Source organism: Opisthocomus hoazin, chromosome 4 (assembly GCF_030867145.1).
Source record: "Opisthocomus hoazin isolate bOpiHoa1 chromosome 4, bOpiHoa1.hap1, whole genome shotgun sequence".
Lineage (NCBI taxonomy): Eukaryota > Metazoa > Chordata > Aves > Opisthocomiformes > Opisthocomidae > Opisthocomus > Opisthocomus hoazin.
In genome coordinates this window covers 90,389,304-90,412,539 of record NC_134417.1, presented here as the reverse complement: position 1 = coordinate 90,412,539, position 23,236 = coordinate 90,389,304, and the positions used below count along the sequence as shown (strand labels likewise).

General features: G+C 39.4%; 1 long non-coding RNA gene across 1 annotated transcript in view; it reads left to right on the top strand.

The window, feature by feature from the left end:
- The first annotated feature begins 1,644 nt into the window (after positions 1–1,644).
- The window catches only part of LOC142361069 (uncharacterized), a 68,844-nt gene continuing 47,252 nt past the window's right edge, over positions 1,645–23,236 (top strand). Inside the window, exon 1 of the long non-coding RNA XR_012763603.1 lies at positions 1,645–2,051. This is a non-coding gene — a long non-coding RNA (uncharacterized LOC142361069). The remainder of the gene's footprint in view (positions 2,052–23,236) is intronic.

Below are 23,236 nucleotides of genomic sequence, written 5' to 3'. Positions count from 1 at the left end.
AAAGCTGACACTGCTTGTCAGTTCTTGGATGGAAAAGATTTTTCATGTGGGCCACAGTTTCATTCCCTGCAGTGCAGAAAATGAAAATTTTACTGTAAATTATGGCTGACGTGACAGCTGTACTTAAAACACAGGTCGTGTATTAACAGGTGTGAAAAATACAGGAACCGATACTCACACCAGGTTTGCAACAAGTACAAATCAAACACCGACAGTAACGTGCATACATGAATTATCTTCAAAGGTTCTGAATATTATATGAATATGTACAGCAGTAAAGAAGAGATACCTTTCCAAGAAGTCCAAGAACTGAAGAGAGATTTCCTTCATTTATCTGACTCATTGCCACTCTCCTGAATAAATGGTGAGCCTGTACATAATGAGAAAAGGACAGAGCAGTTACTGAAGTCTGTGATTTGCAGATCTGATAGCAAACACCCACAGAAAGCCAGACCTCTCTCAGTGTCAGAGAAGTTTAAAGCTCTTTGAGTCAGAATAATGTGCCCAAAAAATATTATTAGGCCAAATGACTCTTCAGTCTTCAGAAATATAATCACCTGGTGTGTGAACTGTCATGCCTTGCACCATTGCACCCCCAGCCTCCTTCTGCTGAAAGCTGAGATGCCTTGAACGTGCCTTGATTCTCATAGGTTTACCATTGTAAGGAGAAGATGATCTTTGGAGTCTAAGGACCATTATGAGAAATTGCTTTTATATCATGAATGTATTAAATTTCTATAAAGTCTTAAAGCTCCATACCATTTCTTAACCATTTATATAGAAATGTGTATGAGTGAAGCAGTAATAATTTTTAAAAGGACAGAGAGGTACATAGGTACAAGTTAGCCAACAGCTGTGATGCACAGAATCTTTTACTGTGCCTATACTCCCTTAAGGACTATTTTCTGGCCAAGTGGAACAGCTCAGCTCAGCTCTACAGTGTTAAACTCATTTCCTATCCTGGGAACTAGGTGACCGTATGTGCATTTTGCCTACTGAGAATAGACGTTGCACGGGCTATCACCGAATTGTGCCTAATCATTGTCAGGAGGAGAGCTAGTCAGCATAGACAAAACCATGCCCGTGATCATGCTAAAAATTTAATAGTATGGACCAGTGCCTGCATATCCTGTTTCTCACTGCTGTTTAGTTTTGATAATGCGCATGTAGCCCTGGAAGACAAATAACAAATAGAAAAATGTTTTTCTTTCCAGAGCTGTCTTCCTGTCAAGTGATAACATAGGAGAACTGTTGTCTTTTGTGACTACTGTCCACCAACAGCCTGGCTCCTATATAAGGCAGTTGTACTTATTTTTTTCAGACACAAGACATTGCAGCCTACATCACTACTTGAGTGAAGGAAAACAGCTCAGACACCTTGCAGATTGTGCTATCTGATTTTCATGACACGATTCCCTTTGCAGTCAAAAGAAAATACACTCACACTGTCTGCAGTGTGACTTTACGTTTTATAAGATTTTTATGTTTCTTGGGGGGGAAAGCTATTGAGGCAATAATGTGAATATGAATGCAAACTTCTGCATCAGGCTGGTAACCTAGCAACAACAGCAACCCAACCTTGAAAAGACTTTTATCTGACGTGCTGGTTAATATAGCAAGTCAGACACCGGGGGGAAGTGTGTGGTTGGTGTCAGCTAAGTTTTTCTGTAAATTAGTTTTGATAACATCTTTTATAGCCTAAGTCCATGAAGCAGGAGAACAGCCTCCCACAAAGCTGGAAGGAGGTTTATTAATCATCACTGCATGCTGCACTGCTGGCATAAAGACATGGAAGAGGACTTTTTTGCTAACAACTCTTTGCCGTTGGAGCAGTATCTCTGTTGCTGGAAACTCCAGAATGAAGACAGAAACTCCCCAAAAGCCCTTCCAGAAAATTTCTGGTGATAGAACATCGTCTTTTAAGAATAAAGTGCACAAGGCTGAAGAATATTCACCCCTTTGCTTTTCTGTACTTCTCCAGCTTAAAGTACTTGGGAAAGAACTGCTAGCCTAAAGAAGCGCCAGCACAGAGGTCTGTTTGTATGCATGAGGTAAGTGATCTCTCTTTTTTTAATTTTTTTTTCAACAGTGTCCTGCTAACCACATTGGGAGCCACGGACTGGATGGAATTCTAGGTGGCTGAAAAAAAGGCCAAAGCAGCAGGCTAAAAAGGCAGCCATCAATAGTTCAAAGTCTAACTGGTAACTGGCTATGAGCAGTGTTTCTCTGGGAAGACTCATGTCCCACTGGAGTCAAATTGTAGCTAGACAGCCCCCAACACAGTTGAAGCCTTGGAAATGACCTGGTTTTAAGAAACCTTGGTTCAAAGGAGGCTTGACCTCTCACTGTTGAAAACAGCAGGATAAAAACATCCCATTTCTATAAAAAGACAGCAGAAAGGTTAGGCTCAAGCAGTGCAGCACAGGAATCAAGAGTCAACACTAGTGAGTACTTTGAGCATGAAAGTTTTAAAACATGTTTGGCCTGTGTATTGCAACCCAACAAAAGCAGCTGGTCAGTGTCTTGTCAAAGAGAACTTTGTGAGTAGACACCAGCAACTGAGGCAAGCAAGCAAAACAAACACTTTTTTCTGATTTTATTTCATTTGGTTAAACTATTAGGAGGAGATTGAACAAACATGTTAGTACTTTCTTACCATTACAGTCTGCCTTTGATGGGGAAACAAAGACAAGTAATGAGTAACTTACTAGGTTTCTTAGCGAGCATACTGGATGAGACCACAGGTTCTTAACAGTTTTTTTGACAACATCAGACACAGGTAATAATGTCAATATAAACAGTAGCTGTTACTCTTGATTCAGAGGAGCATAGCAACATCTCATGAAGTCCAATGGCGCTTCCAGCTCAAAGCCACCACACAGTAGAAACAGACCAATCACTGTCCCGTCTCCTCCATTCCTGCTCTGTAGAGCCTGTCTCACCAGTAAAGATCCACTGCCAATCGCATAAATTAACAGATCAGGAAACTTCTGTCCATCATTATTTGTGCCTGTTTGTTTTCCCTTCAGGTAGCTTCTTCATTCTTGAGATGATGTCATGACTTTTGTATTACCTACAGCTTTTTGAAGGATACTTCCCAAGGAAAAATGGGATTGTGTCATCAGTGTAAACGAACTCTTATTCCATGGGCAATATAAACCACCTCTGTGATAGGCTGATTTAGTACAAGACTCACCACAAGCCAATTATCACAGGAAAAGCAGACAACTGTGCACATGAATACTTAGTCTTAGACATCTAAGATCTTAACAGTCTTAAGATCTATATAGAGAACCACCCAAGAGATGGGCAACAGCAGTTCCATATAATTACTACAACTTCAGAAAAAACAGGACCCAGATGCAGACATCTGTTAACAATAAAAACTGACATGGTGCATTTACATATTGCACAAAACATAATCAAAATTTAATCAGCTAGGTTGTATTCTCAGTGTTGATAAGAATTCAAAGTGTCTTTTCATGTACATGATTGTTTTGTTTAAATGGCATCTGTCTTTCAGCCATTCGTACTCAAACGGATATGTTTCACACCAGACAGATTCTGTTACTGGTACTGTTGTCACCCTTGAAAAATATAAAAAGGTCAGCTGAACTAACTGACATTTTGAAATATTGGCAATTACTCATTAGATCATGGGCTATTCCTACTTTCTCTTCATTGACTTCTCAACACTAGAAACTGGAGGACCAATGTAAAGCTCGCTTTTGCTAGTGCAAGAAGCATTTTAGAAAGATGAAGTGCCAAAAGAAATACCAATAAAAACATTTGCTTTTAGGATTTTTCATCTGAGGGATATAGTTATGCTAAAGAAAGCTTGAAAATCCTTTTGTTGCACTACCTGATCAGAATGCATAACAAGAGTAGGCGGAAGGAAAAATAAACGCAACAATATTTTCTAGGCCATGCAAAGAAACAACATGTAGCTGAAATTAAAAGAAAAATCAAGATGATATTCATTTAATGTGTGTTTAATATGCCTTGAAAATAAGCAATAACTTTAATAAACCTTAGGAATATCGGAAGAATGATAAAAATTTAAAAGGAAAGCAAAATTGATAAATGAGAGCATCGCTCAATCTTCTGTCTATTTTTTCTTAAAATGTTTATAAATTCTATAGGCAGCAGTCTACCCTGACTGCAGGAACCAAGGGAATGAGTCCAATACCTAAAACTGTTCTGTAATTTCATGAGTTTCGTAGATGAATCAGGAACAGTGAGAACAGCATCAGATAACATAAACTTTAGCACATACGCATATTTTTCCATATTTGTATAAAGAGAACAACAGACATGTCATATGTGAAAACACCTGACTGTTGTGATCTTCCCCATGGGAGAAGTCTGACACTGAATTTGACAGTGATGAAACAAACACTGAATTTGGGAGCGATAAAATGAACTGTAGAGCATAGGGAACTGTATCCCCGCTGTAAATCATATCACCCCAGCAGGTAAGCAGTGGATGTGGTCACTGTTGAATGTTCCTGCTCAAGACTCACAGAAGAGTTTACACATTTGTGCAGGAGCCCACTCCAGATGCTTAAACCTCTGCTTTAGCTTCAGTGAAATGCTGCTTAGAGACTGCATCTCATTCTTACTCCTGTCTGTAGTCTGTAAAGGGTGTGTCTAAACCTCCCATGAGATGCACCCTAATCTACTTCCCGTGTGATGGGACGAGTAACCTCTGACCTGTGTCCATGAATGTGTCACCTTACTGTGCTTACATGCCATTTGCCTATGGTAAAGAAACTGTGCAAAGAAGGCCTCTTTCTAAAAGCATGGGATCCCCATAGTAAAGTGGTGAAAAGGCGCAGGGGCTGCATAATCTGAATGACACACAGCAATGAACACTGTCATGATGGCAACACAGAAAGGTCTCTCAGAATGTAAAAAGGTGAAGGTGCACCAGTACTTAAGTGGAAGGAAAACCCATGCCCAGGAGTCCTTGCTGGATATTCCCTATTAGTCTGAGCATTCTGGTGCAAAAGCTAATGATCACAGACGTTTCTGATATTTCAGTGACGACTGAAATTATGTGATGTCTTTTCAGTGTTTATTCATTCAAAAACACCTGTAGAGGTAGGTGAAATGCCACAGTTTGTCCAGACTTTGGACTCAATGACCTCCTTGACTCTTTCTTTCCATTTGGTTTTACTTGACCTTGCATGTGGTACTTTATTTTCAGACAAACCCATGGGCTCTCCATCCACAGCTTCTGATTCCCTCAGATTTTTCTTGAACTAAAAATCTATTTTCATCCCTCAGAGACGCAATATAACCATGGCCAGTAAGGTTAATTGCTTTTAATGGGTACCACAGCACCAAGAAAATATTCCCCCCACCTCCACTATCTTCAGCAAATCCCTGTGAAACAAATTCTATACATGGAACAAAAGCAAATCCTGTTTTCCGTGTTCTGTACAATTTGTACCCTAGCTGGCAATGTTGCTGTGAGCAACAGAAAAAGATGGACTTTAATAAGGAGTATTTATTGCAAATGAAAGGAAGTAGTCTTAGGACTTCAAAGATCATTTTTCAGCAGAATGGATGATAGAAGCTCTACTTGACGAGGCACAGGATGGAAAGTCACTTTTTCCTGAGCTCTTCAAACACACAGGTAGGGAAAAAGAAAAAAGACAGAAGAGAAAAGAACATAATGAGGCCCAAAAATGCAATAAGAAGCTTAATCAAGGAGAAAAACAGATGAGTGGTTTCATCAGAAATGAGCATGTTTGTTGTTGGAAAACAAGAACTTCCACACTGACAAAGAAAGAAGGCAACTCCATGTACCAAACAAAACAATACGCTATGGGTAATCTCAGAATCTACTTGTCAGAAATTACTGAAGTTGAGATAAAATTCCAAAATGACACTTTGAATCAGGAAGTGCATAACATCTGGTGATTCCAGAGATTACAGATGTCCTCCAGGGTACATCGTGAACATCAAGAAAAATACTCAGGAGTTCAGTGTGAAGGCTGAAATGTTGGCGATAGAAAGCTGTTGGTGTTTTACGTTCACTATGTTGAAGAAAATTGTAAGTATTTAAAACATAAAACTAACATTTTCCTTGTGGCCAGGATGTTCATACACAGAGGCTCTAACTCAAGAGCACAATAACTCTGTTTATTACTTCATTTTGCATTTCCTTCTTCCCAGCATGACTACTTAAAAATTTCCCTGTGCTTGTGTCTGAACTCCTGGCTGCTTTCTAAGGAGTCTCCATTTTGAATTATCTTTAACTTTCAAACAGTTTCTGTGTTTTGAACAGACTTCTTTTTTTTCATTTCTCCTTAAAAATTACTATCTGAGAAAAACTATCATTTTTTTTATGTTATGTAGATATTTTATGGAGAAAAGGATTAAAGTAGAAAATGGTTAAGACCACAATAAAATATTCTACTGAAAAGTACAGATATGCATTTATTAAATAACTAGGGAATCCAAATAAATAATTTCACAGAATGGAAAGTCTTGTTCCAAGCAGTAGCAGAAAAATACACAAGAATATTCCCTTATCCTTCAGAAGATTATCTGAAGTTCTGCCATTAAAGATAGAGTTTAGAGTGACTTTTTAAATTGAATATTGAATCAGACACTCTCTAGTCCAAAATACTTCAACCAGGAGTTGAGCAATTATAAGAAAACACAATTCAACATAGCACACCCAGAAACAGTTACTACACGGAAGGAACCTGAGAATATTCCACAACAGGGAAGAAAGATTAACAACCTGTTGCCTTTAGAAGAATGTGGCATGTCAACCTCACATCAGGTCTCTCCTGAGAGAGGGTGGGAATGATGCTCAACTGCTACAGAGTCATCTAAAGAGACTTCGATAAGGGCAGACATGGATTAGAGCTGGCTATTAGAAGTGGGCCAGGAAAATAAAAACAAAAGGAGAGGAAGGATGGAAAAAGAATCACAGAAAAAAAAACAGTAATAGTGCGAAATAAATAAAGAGGAAAATGGAAAAGAAAAGGTAAAAATTAAGACCAGTAGGATAGGATAGGAGGAAATGGTGGCATTTGATGGAGGCGCATTGTCCTAATTCAGGAACTGACTGATAGAAGCCTGAAATACCAACGTTTCCCCTTGCTACCAATATCTAGAATATGATATATTATCATAGTTTTACAGAACTCACTATACCTTGAAGGTGAGAATATTTAACCACCAGCAGTAAATATCAAGAAATTACAAAAAATTCAAAGCAGCGATATAATAGTTAGGATTACTAGGTTGAATAGAAAGCTGGTGAATTTCACAGAAGTCAGTAAAGGATAGAGTTGCAATACGTATTAAAAATTAGCTTAGAATGGATGGCCAAAGTCTTCCAAAAATAATAGGGAAAAAAGTGTTAGAACACCAACGACAACTTTATGGGATCATAAGGAACAAGTAGTAGTTCTTTCAAAAGAGACAAAAGACATTTTTGGACATATTACAGATTTTCTACGTTTAACTAATGCAAAAAGTAAAATAAACCAATCAGTTCATAAACATCTACTCTTGCCTTAGTTAAAAAATTAGAAAAATCTTGCATTGTGTCCGTTTTCTCATTGTAAAAGAGAGTATATTTTAAAATTTAGTGACAAAGTCCAGTTTATGATCTAATTCTATGAAGCTCTTAAAAGCAGTGTGAAATTTTGTACCCTTAGGCTTAACTTCTTTGTGGAAAGTAAACATGTTCCTTCCTCTAGAAAGAAAAAAATTATAATTGTAATACTCATGGAAACAATGCACTGAATATGAGTCTGTTAATTAACATTAAAGATGTTAGCAAAAGCAATAGCAGTTTCACTAGATGAATACCTAGAAGGTATATAATCAAAGATCAGTAGGGGATTTTTTCCCTGAAAACTATAAATAATGTGGGAGGAATGTAGGGACTAATTTCATACTATTTTATTAATGCGTACGCACGCACATACAGACGTGATGTTTTCACATACATAAAAGCTCTATGCAGAAGTTATTACATCCTTTGGACACAAAGAAATTTACTTGTCTAAAAAGACAGGGAATTTCTACAGATGCCATTGTGGGAGCAAAATTTGCTTTGGTGTTAAGCTCAGGAGGCAAATGCTTGTTTTCCATAAAGATCCTAGAATTTCCTTAATCATTAAGGGAACTTCCTCAGATCAGACAAGCAGTAGTGATCACTGTGGATGTCAATGACTGTCTCAGCCATGAAACCCCTGGCCAATTTCATTAGTCTCAGATACAAAGGAAAACAGAGTAATCAGGAAATGAACATAAGCAAGCGTTCATTCAGATGGCAACACTGCTTTTGTACTATACCTTGCTTGAAAGCACTATTTCTAGATATATGAATAATGGTCCATCTTCAGATATATAATCAGTCAGAGAAAAACAATTAACAAGAAGTGTTAGCAATTCTGAGAGGGTTAAGTGGGGTTTATACGCATATGCAATTCAAGTGGGTTAAAAGGCATGCGTTGTACTGGAGCAGCAGTGGAGGCAAGGACTTCATTTTCCATAAACAGTGGTTATACTAAAAGGTTGAAAAACTCTCAAATGAGAAGCTCAAAATAAATAGGCTTGTGAAAACTGGCTGTTGCATTTCCAAGATCTACAAAATCTAATGTTTCAGATACTGTCTTCCAAATTCTCTGTTGTTTCAGATACTGTCTTCAAACCCTGTTGTGACTCCAGATTACTCCTAAATGTCTCTCCGATTCATTTTTCTGATTAAACATTCAGTTCATCCTATCTCTGATCTTTGTCTGTGTATAATCTGTTTAGAGACTTGGATGTAATGCTTCATTTTCCACATACTGGCTGATAACAACCCACTGGATATTATTTCTTCAGAAAGCTGTAGTAACACCTACCTCACGCGGTTCTTCTGTATTTCACAATTTAGAGGGATTTTGATTATATTTTAATTGTTTAAATGCAATATTAGCAACATAATATTAAGAAAATGGAGTACAAATATAGAGTTTAAAAAAAAAAAATTATGTTCCTTTTCAGAGATGAAGAATTAGACAGAAATTATAATTATTCTGGAAAAAGATTCAATCTGTGGACACCCTCTGTTGTCATATTGTATTTTGCTTTGGGTGTTTATCCACACAGAAGTAACACCTCTATAACAGGAAGCTTCTTTTTCCCTAGTAGGAAAAGGTAGGGAACAGTAGGGAAGCACAAGACCATCATTTCTATGTTATTTCTTGACACAAAACAAATTTACATCCATCCCACTATGGGCTGGAGAGGGATGGAACTTAAGGGATTGAATGTGCAGATATTGCAGACCAAGCTTAAACCAATATTTCTGCAAGCAGATGAGAAGCATCTTGTAAGAATGTGGAAGGGAAACTACAATTATGCAGATGTGTGTGTTTACCACTGTAAGTAGTGGAACACTCTAACCTGAACAAGACAGGCAGTGTCTAAATCTAACAGGGGCCACTTCTCTGTGCACTAACACAGTCTTCAGGTACAAAAATTGTCAGAGTAGAAAAAGGTGTGAAGTAAGTTCAGGGGTAAAACTGTGGTTTAATTGCAGCTATGTGCAAAAGGTGAACAAGGGAAGTGTTGAAGCAGCTGAGGTGATGTGGTGTCTTGAGGAATTACTCTCAACAATATACTGCATATATCCTTTAAGTGAAGAAGTATAACAGAAAGGTGGAAGTTAACAGGTTTGGATTTGCTAGCACTGGAAAGAAACATGCAGCATCACCCATGATCTCTGACCATCTGAAGAGAAACTGGTCACTTCTTTCAAGATACATTGACTGACATGGGCAGTCATGATGGGAGTCACTAGTAAATTTTACAGTTCTGTTACTAAAATCCCCGTCATCACCAGTCAGCTGCAACTGCCTCAGAACTTTAAACCAAAAAAGGCCTTCTCCTATTTGTCCCTCCCATTAGAAGAAAAGTGGGTCAAGAACATAATATTTCCTGTGATAAAATCATAAACAACGAAAAGGAGAACTCTGTACTGTGCAGTGTTTGTTACATCAACCAAACATTTTCTCAGCAGTGCTGTAAAGGGATCCCATCAATGAATTCAGAACCAATCTTATGTTTCTCTCACATCCACTAGATGCCTAAAAGGTTGCTAAGGGATGAATCTAAATCATTTTCAGGGAAAAGAGCAAACACAGAGCTCCCAAACCAAGGACTGAGAAAGTCTTTCTAGCATATGTTCCTTATCATACTCTTGTCAATTTTATTTCAATTACCTTTTTTGGGAAAAAGAGAGATATTACGAAAACAGACATTGTAACATATTAAAATTGCACTGTGTCACATTTTTTCCCGATGTTCAGGAGCAAGAGTACATTTACTTTGATTGACTTTGATTTAATAAAGTTATCTTTTCTCTGTTCATTTTCACATGGTCAGTAAGGCAGATAGGTAGCTAAAACATTCCCACCATAAGGAACTGAAAATTATTGGTTCTGACACCATATTTGTCACACTCACTGTTCATTTCCCAGCCACTCTGAATACTTCAAAGCATGATCTAGACCACTTCTTTCACCTACACCATGACTGGAAAGTTCACATCGGTGTCCAGAAGCTCAGTTTTTAACACAAACAAGAGCAGCTGAATGTTGGTTTCAGAACTGATCAGTGACACAAAGTCCTTGTACTTTGTTTGCATCTTTGTTCAGGAATGCAGTAGATCTTTTCTCCAAACCCTGCAACAAGTACTGCTTAAGTTAAAGAGAAGGTAATCTTTCTGCCCTGTACTTTGTGTCCAAGATATATTTGGAATTAAGGTTTCCTATGGGGCAGTGACAATACCCAAGATCCTAACACCAGCTACTGTGGCATACTCTTAACACAGATGGTTGCTAACTCAGTTGTGCCACACAGAGGCAGCCTTTCTCCCAATTTCAGAAGAAGGTACCAAGGCACCAAAGCAAAGCATGTTTCCTCTCCTATGCAATGAAGTCTACATGGGCCTTCCCTTATTCAGAAACTCAGATTTAGTGGCTGCAACTTCTTAGCATCATTTTTCTGGAAGACTAGAAAGACATCAGAGCACTGCCATGGTGTGTTGTACACTTAGTTAGACTTGGCCTCTTGTCCACATACTGCTGCAGAAAACAAATGGCAGAAAATATCATAGGACAAGAGAAATATGATAAAATATTTGGACATTTGCTCCATTTGAGCTAATTTCATCATTTATGTCGAACACAAGGTTCTTCTTAGTGTTTCTGTGCCTGTACAATACCACGCTTATACTACAGAAAAAGGGAATACTGATTGCATAGCTTCACAAAGGTTAATAATGACAGCAAATACAGATAAATTTACCTGAAACTCTTTCACCTTCTCCTTTTCAATTAAAAAAAAAAAACACAACAAAGCCAAACACCTGGACACGCCAAACTTTATGACACTCACTTTCTTTGAAAATACTAAGTCATATATTTGAAAACTTTTGTTCACTCCAGTACTTTTGTTTACATTGGCTGCTGACTTACTTCACCATAGGAGATGTAGGATAACATCCAGACTGTCAGCGTGCTTTTCATACTGTCAGACCATTCCAGAGGAGCTTACATCACACATATTTTATATTACACCCCAAATGCTGCATCTGCTACTGCAATCATCAGAGGAATTAGAAAGATGATTCTTCTACTCATGCACAAATCCCCAGCAGACACAATGCTCAGCAGTGCCCTTCAGGGTTTGGGGAATGGGTGGAGAATCATCCTAGCATAGCCTCAAAGCAGCAGCAGCAGAATAGCCCTTAGGCCATATATTTGCACTAAGGATGATGCTGAACTCTGGCACCGTTGCAAGAGCAAACAGCAGCTTTACGCTTCAGATAACATGATGCCTCTCATGGTAGCCCAAGTAACACTACACATCTGCCTCCAAAAGAATCCCTGCTGAGGTGAGCCATATGGTCAGTCATCTCCAGAGTGTTGAAGACTCAGCACAAAATACAAAGAAACTACTGTGCACAAGCACCCTCACATAACAATAACGCAAGGCCCGGGAGTGATCTGCTTTACTGACATGAAGAGTAACAATGTGTCAGCCTTCAACATGTACATTAACACACACCATTACAGGTTCTTACAATACAGTTAAGCATAGTTGAAAATTGCCTACAAGGAAATTAAAATTGGAATTTGGGGAAAAAACTTTCATTGTAGTGAAGTCTTGTTTTAAAATATCTATGGAGAAATATTTTTTATTATAAATGAAGCCACAAATTTCACCATTTTTATAATCTCTGGATAAAAAACAACTCAAATAACTAAGAAGCATGTCCAAAAATTGTGTCTCTGGGGTGTTTTTTGTCCCCAGAACTACTTTTAAATGTTGTGTGGGACAGGAAAGATAAAGACCCAAAATTGCTCCTGCTTTGGAAACTGAAGCCTTAAGGTCATTGAAAGTCTACTGGATACACAGTGGTAAGTTAGATACCTTTATTTATATATTTATATATTTATATATTTATATATTTATATATTTATATATTTATATGTATACAGTATATACATATATATATAGTTAAATATGCAGAAGAAATCATACCCATTTGGCTTTCCTGCAGGCTAACAGTAGAAAAAATTGAAGCCTTTCACTCTAGTTGGAATCAAAACTCAATCTGAGTAAGTTACCAAATGTGAACAAAGCCAAGGGCTCCTTCAAGCCCTATGCCTACTTATTACCACATTGACAGATGTGTCTCACTGACAGCCATCCTACCTGAAGATCAGGTTCCCTCTTTCTCCAACATCGTCCTTGTTAAGCACTTCTCCACTTATTAATAGCTGAACATGATTTATTTACAATACTATCAAAGTCCTTAAAAGATCTCCTACAACCTTTTTCAAAGATTCCAGAAGTCAAGGCGATGAATAACAAGATTGTTGTAAAAAAAATACCCGAACCATATTAAAATCAAAACTTCTAGGCTGGATACAGTTTGTTGTGTATCAGATCAGGCTTTCTGTGAGTGAAGAACACACAAGCACCAGTTTCTCTTGAGATTACTGCTCTATAGAAGAGGTATTGCCCTCCACGACCTCTAACAGAATAAAGGACATGGCTGTCAGCTTCGGGACAGTATCTGAAGGATGTTGTTACTCTTGGGCAGCAGTACTTATCAAAGAGGATGAGAGACATGTGCCTGACAGGGACAGACTTTACCACCCTTTGATCTCACACCGTCTTTGAAGATCCTGACTACCATTAGCAGGAGCTTACTGAACCTGACAAGTATTTGCATAGTAAGTCCCAAACATATACTGTAGATTCACAAAAACCTGGCCTGGGGAAAAAAAAAAGTCCTGCAGACAAAAAAGGTGTCTAAGCAGGTATAGTAACTTCAGCCCAGAGTGTTAAAACTAATTTAAAGAAAAAAAAAATTAAGAAGTTAATAACAAATTAAGAACTTACGGATAACCACTGACGAGTCGACCTCAACTCAGGACACTGTTCCTACTTATCTGAACAGAAAATGAGGAAGGCTAACAAATAAATACTCTTTCTGACTATTTACTCAGTAAGATTTTAATTACAGATGGAACCTAGCAAGAAAACCAGCCTCCTTCAGGCTCTTAACTTCAAGGTTAACATAGTTTCTTGTGTTCAACAGAATCCTTGCCCCAGGTTGTGTTCAGCACAATAATATAAGTACAGATAGCAAAGATTATCTGTATTGATGCTAACAGATGCCACAATCACTAGTGGAATGTATTGCAACATTTATGGCAGAAAAGGACGAGCTGACTAATAGAAAATAGATGTTCAAGATACACTGAACATCCAACTAGTTTTTGCAATTCAGATCTCTTAACTGGAGAGTAAAAGCTTTGAAAATACTCATGAAAATATTCACAGGTAGATTTACATCAAGAAAGCAAACATACCCTAAGACTGATGGCCTGAAATCTAGGACTGTAAAACTGTCTGGTACCCAAACAGCCCTTCATCAGGAAAAAAAGGCCCAAATGATCATTTATTTGCAGAAAAGCATTTTTTGTTTGTTTTGTTACAGACACAAATATTATTCTGTTCCTTTCACATTCCTCTTCTCCTCCCTCCTCTAGTGAAATACTGTTTACTAAGTCAAATTAAGTCAGTTTTTTAAACTGACAGTTTAAATTTAATTGCCATACAGTTTGAATAATTACAAGCACTGAAAAGTGTACAACACATCAATTACCTGCTTAGCAGTGACTCTTGCTTATCAAGTGTCCCATAGCACAGATATCATAACAGTGAATATTCCACATGAAACCAGGAAACAAAACTTTTGAGCTTCACGTGCTTCCACTCAATTTCTAATGACAGTTCTGCCAAATCTCAGTAGTTCACAACATTCCTCTCTTAATTAGACTGTTAAAATCAGAATGCTTTTCATTTTCTGAAGCAGACTTCTCTTCCTACTTTGTCCTTAGCTTGAAATTGAAGTGGTAAATACAGCTAGATCAGGTTTTTGGCTGTTCAAAAGTGCCCTTTGACTTGCTGATATCCACAATACCGTAAAAAGAGTAACAGGACCATGGATAGGGCTAGAGTAAAATAAGTTGCAAACACTGAGTTGCTGAAGACTCACAAACTGCTTGACTATGACTTTCTTACAAAATCAGAGACGCCATATCCTGTAGCTATCAGTTTCAAAAGTAATTTTCCTGATTTTTATGGAAATAGAAGTTTGAGCTTCAATTAGCCTCATGATTTTTATCAATGATACAAGTGATGATAAACGCGAAAAAGATAATTTAAGCAGTCTAAACTCCTCTAGTAAGAAATATACTAATTAGTAAGGCCATATCTAATCAATAATTGCTTTCTTAAGGAGACAAGCCACAGCACAGTGTTAGTTTTTCAGGCTGGTAAGTGCTGTGCAATTTCTTGCAAAGATGCTTTTACACTAGGTATGGCAAGGATTTCTGCCTCTGTTCTCTGGCCTATATCCAGACCGTAAAAGGCACACCTCATATTCATCAACCATGTGGCATATGAGAACTTCTGAAAGGTATTTGAACAGCTGAACCTTTCTGAGCAAGCCTTCTCCCACTTCTCAATATAAATGAGATTAGGTGCCTGTACTATTTAAAGTACTATCACTTACAAGTGGCACTCTGTCCTTATGGCTCCCAAAGGGCAGGACACAAGCTGAAAGAACGGAAGTTTCTGGTTTGTTCATGGAGAAGTGCGGTGGACTTGTGCTGTCAGATGCCACAATAGGCATGAGGGGTACTATCAGGCTTGAGAGGTGTAAAAAGTTACAGATGTATAATTTACTTAATTTACTCAGAAGTAACTCATGACCTCCAAGCGAGACACTCCCCATTTGTTACTGAAATGTGCTCACTTAGCTGTGAGCAAGAAATCAGCCTAGTTCTTCTGAAACACACACTTTGAAAGCAGAAGAATAGAGATACTTCTAGGTGCTTTTATCTTCAGTGAAAGCTTTAAGCAACTATTTTTTCCTCTGGACTGGTGACAGGGATTCAGTTCAGTAAAAGAACAGTCTAGTCCAGGTCTTCAAAGACAACATAAAAAGTTGAGTGAAAAATTTATAATCTATTCTTCTGATTGTACCAGTGGATAATCACATACTCATTGTCTGAAGAGCTGGAGAGTTTTTAATCCAGGTCTTCTTTTATCACGATGGTACTGCACTTTACTGCTTTGCTTCTAACTTAATTGCTAGTATTTAGAATCATAGAATGGTTTGGATTGGAAAGGGCCTTAAAGTTCCTCTAATTCTAACCCTGCACTCGACCAGGTTGCTCAAAGCCCCATCCAACCTGGTCTTGAACACTTCCAGGGAGGGGGCATCCACAAATTCTCTAGGCAACCTGTACCAGTGCCTCACCACCCTCAGAATAAAGAATATCTGTCTTATATTTAATCTAAATCTACTTTCTTTCAGCTTAAAGTCATTACGTCCTCCCTCAACATTCTGGCCACGCTTCTTTTGATACAGTTCAGAATACAGTTGGACTTCTGGGCTGCGAGCACACACTGCTGGTCCATGCTGAGTTTCTCATCAACCAGCACCCCCAAGTCCTTCTCGTCAGCTCTGTTCTAAACCCATTTTCTAACCAGCCTCTATTTGTGCTTGAGATTTCACTGACCAAGGTGCAGGACCTCGCCCCTGGACTTGCTGAACCTCATGAGGTTCACACAGGCCCACCTCTCAAGCCTATCCAGGTCCCTCTGAATGACATCCTGTCCCTCCAGCATGTCAACCACACCACACAGCTTGGTGTCATTGGCAAACTTGCTGCAGGTTCACTCTATCCCACTGTTCTTGTTACTGACAAAGATGTTAAACACTGGTCCCAGAACTGACCCCCAAGCAACACCACTCATCACTGGTCTCCACTTGGACATCGAGCCATTGACCACAACTCTGAATGCGACCATCCAGCCAATTCTTTATTCATTGAGTGGACCATCCTTCAAATCCATGTCTCTCCAGTTTAGAGACAAGGATGTCATGCGGGACAGCGTCAAATGCTTTTCTCAAGTCCAGGTAGATCACATCAGTTGCTCTTCCCTTATCCACCTATGCAGTAACCGAATCATAGAAGGCCACCAAATTTGTCAGGCATGATTTGCCCTTAGTGAAACCATGTTGGCTGTCACCAATCACCTCCTTATTTTCCATTTACATTAACATAGTTTCCAAAAGGATCTGCTCCATGACCTTGCCAGGTACAGCGGTGAGACTCACAGGCCTGTAGCTCCCCAGTTTTTCCTTTTTACCCTTTTTAAAAATGAGGGTTATGTTTTCCCTTTTCCAAGGGGAAAACATAACCTTTTGCTTTTCTCTTGACATGTTGGCTCTCTAGCCTATGTCTGCTTCAACAAGTTCTGCAGCCCTGTGGGGAGCAGCTTGTAGAGCAAAATAATTAGTGTTGAAGAGTTAGTGTCGACACTATGCACTTTTCACAATGTTTTATTTTGAACTATCCTAGCCCACTGTCCACTGGATTTTCAGATGTTTTTCAGAAGAGTATCTTCCAGTTAATTTGCATCCTAAAGGTATTCAGCTGATTTACTCTGACATTGCTCCATGATGTGAATCACAGCATGGTAACTGGAGAATCGAGAGATTCACTTTCAAAGTGCACTTCTAATCCGTAACAAAATGCTTGTGTAGATGCAGGCAGCTAAAATCTGTCAGTTTTTAAAATGAAATTGTCTTCCCCAAACAACATTCAGATCCAGATGATACAAGATCATCTTGACCAACTTTGCATCAAAAAGGCAACTCAGTCCAAAAGATTTCTGCTATCCAACAGCAGATAAGATGAGTCTGAAAACAAGCAGAGGACATCAGTCCTCAATAAACGGAAAGAGAAAACAAAGAACAGTATGATCGCTGTTTCATTCTCTGACTGGAAACCTGCTGCAAGATTAAATTTTTCCATCAATTATTGTCATGTTCCTCAGTTCAAAGAAATCAGCACAACTTCCAAGTGAAGGCCAGAATTTTCTCATGTGCAATTTTGCAAAACTGTTGCTTTTCTGTGACCGAAATGTGGGTCTTTTTTTGTCGCTGCAGTTAAAAGGTGCAATGATTATGGTTTCTGAGATATATTCCACTGTTTGACTGTTCAGCTCCATACTAATGGCATATTTAATTTGTAAAACTGCATTTATGAAATATGCTTTGACCCTTAAAAGAAGACCAGCCTACACTGATTACCAGTTGAACTTCTAAGAGCTAATATGGCCCCTACAAGTTTTCCTTGAACACTTCCCTAGAGAGTGATAGCACAGCGTCACCAACATTTTTAATTATCCCTCTTCTTCCTTTGGATGGATGAGTTTGTCTTGGGATTCCCAGCCTCGAGTCATTCAAGAGCCAGGAGAACTGACAAGATTATGAGGATCCCAGCAACGCTCAGTACCTGAATGCTACTGTTGGCCTCACTGGTTATAGCATCTATATCAAAGTAGGCCAAAGTCACATGCCGCAGAAGCTCACATGGCCAACACCTACACAGTCTAGGAAGACAGACTTTCTCCACAGCCTCCTTGCAACTCTTTCTACACAACTAGAAATGTATGTGTCCCTCCAGAAATATCTGAGAGCATGCAGAGACTCTCATTGCAACAATGTGAGTACAGGTTAGATTGGAGATTGGGCTAGATGACCTCTACAGGTCTCTTCCAACGCAAAGCATTCTATGATTCTATATTTCCAAACTGTACTGGCTAAATTCATCTGTGTCTATCATAAGAAAGTCGCACTACCCAAATATTGCAACCTCCAGTCTAGGTAGCCAGTATATTTTAAGCAAAGGTAGTTCTAGGACAGTTTTCCAGAAAAGGACGAGACTTTGTCAGGAAGCCCCCCTTTTCTGGGAAGGACTCTGTACCTGTTCAACAGCATTCTGTTTCTTGTCAAGCCCTTCTGTAGAAAGCAGCCCATTGTTGTGGTTTTGCCTCAATTTGCAGCAAAGAACCATGCTGTTACTCTCTCACTTCTTTCCCCTCCCCAGTGGGATGGGGAGGAGAATCAGAAGGAAAAAGGCGAAACCTCGTGGGTTGGGATGAGAACAGTTTAACAGCATGGCAAAGGGAGAAGAAAACAGCAATCAATAGTGCTGATAAAAAGCATATACAACATGCAGTGTTCTCACCACCTGATGCTCATCTTGCTCTTGAGTAGCAAAAGCTTCCCCTTCAGCCAGCTCTCCACTTAAATACTGAGCATGTCATCACATGGTATACAATATCCCATTTGATTGGCTGTTTGGTTCAACCCAACCAGCTTCTTATGAAAATTAACTCTGTCCCAGCTGAACCCAGGACACCATCCATCCAAAGCAGAGGCAGACTGAAAAAACAGAGTCAGACTGAAAAAGCAAAGCAGCAGACAGACAACAGGCATGACTGGCAAGAAGTCTAACGATCAGACATGACTGGTGACGAATCTACCCAGCAGGACAGAGGGCTGTCAACCATGATTTGCAAGACCAGATACCACTGTTATCAAACTCAGCAGTGAGTGCAGAAAATCTCCTAAGCAGTAGTAATATAGATATATGAAGCTGAAATAAGCTGAAACAAAAACATTATTCGTTTCTAATTCTGGAAACAAACCATTACTGTTCTGAGTCAAACAGGATCTGAACCTAAATGGAAGGATTACATGTGTTTGACCCAAACCCGTACTGAATCATTCTCTATGCCCCACCTTTTGATCCAGAAAACAATTTACTGGCTCATTAAGTTTGTTGAGACCTGCTCACAAAGACTATCTAAGAAGTATCCATAGAACTCTTTTCTTCTTTACAAGGTTGCCTGGTCTTGATGTGAAGCCTAATAAACTTAAAATTCCTTTAGTTCCATCCTTCAGATTTGCTTTTTCTAGGTGATTTTGGACAGCGCTACCTTTCTATTTCAGACATGGCTACTTTTTCACTTCCAGCTTGTTTCAGTTTTGTTATCCTTTTCTGCATAATATTTCTGACACCTCCACCTTCTTTTTAATGTGCACAGAGCAAAAGCTGTAATTCAGCTTCCTTCTTCTTGTATATCAGTAACTCCAAAAGCCTCCTTCCTGGCTAGGCCAAACCTTGCTTCACTCACAGTGATCAGAAATGTCATTATAACTTTTTGTAAGCCTACTGCATTATCCAGACTGACACCATATTCTCATCTTTTTGCAAGATCCTTTTCATTCTCTCAAACTCCAGTTGTTTGTCTTGTCTCTTTCACCATCAAAAGGCAGAGGAAATTGTACAGCAAGCAAAAGTAGTTTAAGTGGGAAGTAGTGCGTAGGGTCTGGTAGGAATAAGATATAAAAAAAAAAAAAAATGGTAAAAAATCTGAACTCATTCCTCAGAGGCAGCTAAACAAAAGCAAGGCACTTGAGTAGTAGAAGCTCAGAAGAAGGGTTGATGCGATTCTTGCGTTTGACTTCTCTGTAGGAAGGTGAACCTCCTTAAGCATCCTTCCTCTGATTATGTTTAATGAATTTGCCAAATGCTTGAGTATCAGCTGACACATTTCACTGGGGTGTTCAAGTTTCAGCTTTAAGTTCCAGCAGACTCCTGCATCCCCGTTGCCTGGGATGGTCCCAAGCAAGTACCCTGGCAATTTTGGCTCTCCAGAAGTTGCTCATAATCACCTGTAGAAGTATCTCTTTTCCTTCCACTTCCCACTAAAAAGCTCCACAATGCTAATCTCGTGTAGCTATTATCAATAGTATCCTATCTGAACTGACAACCAGTTATTTTCCTCATTTTCCTTGTGCTCACCCACTCACCAGTGTCCATTCTTTGTCTGATATGCTTTTTTGTCATCACACACACATTTCCACAGGACAAAATCTATTTTTTTTGCTCTGGGCTCACACAGCAGGATCACAATCCCTGCTTAAGGTTCACAGGTGTTATAATAGTAGATAGCAATAGTAACAAGCAAGTATTATTTGTGTATGAATGAATCTCTGAGTGTTCTCACAATGATATTTTGCATGCAAGTGTAAAAGCTTATTGGAGTACAAAAGACATCAGATTAACAGTGTCAAAAGCAAGCTAATTCTTATATAGGATCGAAAATCATAATATGTTTGACTTTGGAAAGGCTAGGTTTGTCCTCTAATCATCAAAGCTCGCAGCAGACCCCACACTGTCCCCAGGAACACATTGTCAATTTGCTGTTCTGACAGATGATTGTGAAGATGAGGAAATGATCCAGAAAAGTGGCATTGATTTTGAAGTGCAGAGGAATTTGCCAGTCATTGCTTGTTGCTAAGCTGCAAAAAAAGCCTCCATCAGCTCTCAGTGTGTCACTCACAAATATCAATGAGACATGGCATTTATAGTGTTTGTGTAAAGCCCAGGGAACGATTTGCACTGCATCCATCCACTCAGAGCAATTTGGACAAGACCTTAAATACCAGGAACCCCTTTGCTCGGTTTTACAAAATGAGCTGTGTGATCTTTTTCTTTGTGTAATTTGTGCTTTTCATCTGTAGACTGTGATCCATTTATACAAATGCAGAAAAGATATTTTAGAGAAAGGGAAAACTATATGACTTCAACAAGTCTGCAACATACACTGCAAGCAGGTGTTTTTCAGATCCTCCCCTTGCAAGTGACATGCCCTTTAGAGCATGAAATCTCAATTCCCAGCCTGGAATTTGTGAAGAAGAGCTGGACTATGTGGTGCAGCCAGAATAAATAATTCTTATGGCAAGCTTGTGTAAGGATACAGACTAAATGATCTGTTCTTTCCTTCTTGCTCTAAATATTACACATCTATAACAAAATCCAGCTGATGTCTTTTCCCCACACTCTATATGTCCCTAGAAAATCTAATGCTAGACGCACTCACCACAAACCTCAGTGCAGAAAATTTCCACTTGCTTGTATCCAGGGGAAGGAAAGAGCTGGGTTCCTAGTCAGTACAAAACTTTTAAACCTTTCACAGAAGAATCACTGAGTAATACATGGTAACAGAAAAGGAGGTTTCAGAGTAAATGGTGCCCACCTCTGCAGACAGAGCCTGAGGTCAGCAGGTAATCTCCTGATAAAGAATAAGCATTTAAACCCACAGGTAGCAGCTATTTCTTTTGAGGCTGACTTCATGTAAACACAGTACTGTGTTATTATGTATGATCAGTATAATGTGTCATGGCTGATGGCTTTCAGAAGCAATTTAAAGCATTAAGCTCAGAGCACTGGTATAAAGGCTTCCCTGCACCTCTTTCCTCTTTCCCCTTCTTTGCACTTCTCACTCTTAGGTTTACACCCAGCATTTTTTCACAAACATCAAACACATTTGTAAACAGAGAGTGGAGAGCTGAAGTACAAAACTGTCAAATGATTCATTCATTCCTAAAAGATGTCAGAGGCTGTGCAGACTATGTGATGACAAAGCATTGTTATCAGGTGTCCTAACTTCTAGTCAAGAACCCTTTCCTTCCTAGTTTCATTCTAAGGTGTCATTTTTCTACTCCATTTCCAATGCTGCCAGATTTAGGGGCATAGTTAAAAACACTCAGCTCTCAGATCTAATAACAATAGCTTCATGTCTAAAGGCCCCTTTTATCAAACAGGAATTTACACTATATGCCAAGAGCCTCTTTTTAAAATAATATGGAGGAAGGGGACACAGACTCACACAAACATTATAGATACAATTTGATCTCTAGCCAGTCTAGGTCCACACTGTAGCATCGAATACACAGAATCACAGAATCACAGAATCACAGAATTACAGAATAGTAGGGGTTGGAAGGGACCTCTGTGGGTCATCTAGTCCAACCCTCCTGCCGAAGCAGGGTCACCTACAGCAGGCTGCACAGGAACACGTCCAGGTGGGTCTTGAATATCTCCAGAGAAGGAGACTCCACAACCTCCCTGGGCAGCCTGTTCCCGTGCTCCGTCACCCTCAGAGGGAAGAAGTTCTTCCTCATGTTCAGACGGAACTTCCTGTGCCTCAGTTTGTGCACCTTCAAAGAGCAGTTGTAACTCCAAAAAACACCCAAAACACAGCAATTCAGCTTGACATGCTTATAATATCTGAAGGGTGGGTGTCAGGAGGATGGGGCCAAGCTCTTTTCAGTGGTGCCCAGTGACAGGACAAGGGGCAATGGGCACAAACTGAGGCACAGGAAGTTCGGTCTGAACATGAGGAAGAACTTCTTCCCTCTGAGGGTGACGGAGCCCTGGCACAGGCTGCCCAGGGAGGTTGTGGAGTCTCCTTCTCTGGAGATATTCAAGACCCGCCTGGACAAGGTCCTGTGCAGCCTGCTGTAGGTGACCCTGCTTCGGCAGGAGGGTTGGACTAGATGACCCCCAGAGATCCCTTCCAACCCCTACTATTCTGTGATTCTGTGATTCTGTGATTCTGTGATTCTTTGACAAAAATAAGGACGTTCAAGTTCAGAAGGCAGAATTATAACAGCATGGAAGGTAAAAGATTTTTTTTCCTCATAAGAGGATAAAAACAAGCCACCTAAGGAAAGATGATGACAGGTCCAGAGTAAATGTCATACATTACCAACAGAACTTTAAATTCCTCTCTTCCTTTCCTCCCAGGCACCCCATGTGTCTGCATAAGGCAATTTGCCGTGCGTCAAAGTTACAAGCAAGTGCTGATGACAAAGCTTTTCATAGACAGGCACTGAATGGGGTCCAGAAAGTAACGCCCCACTCCCATTTTCATATATCTGATTTTCTCCTCCAGCCAAAGCTGGATGGACTTGCCCTTA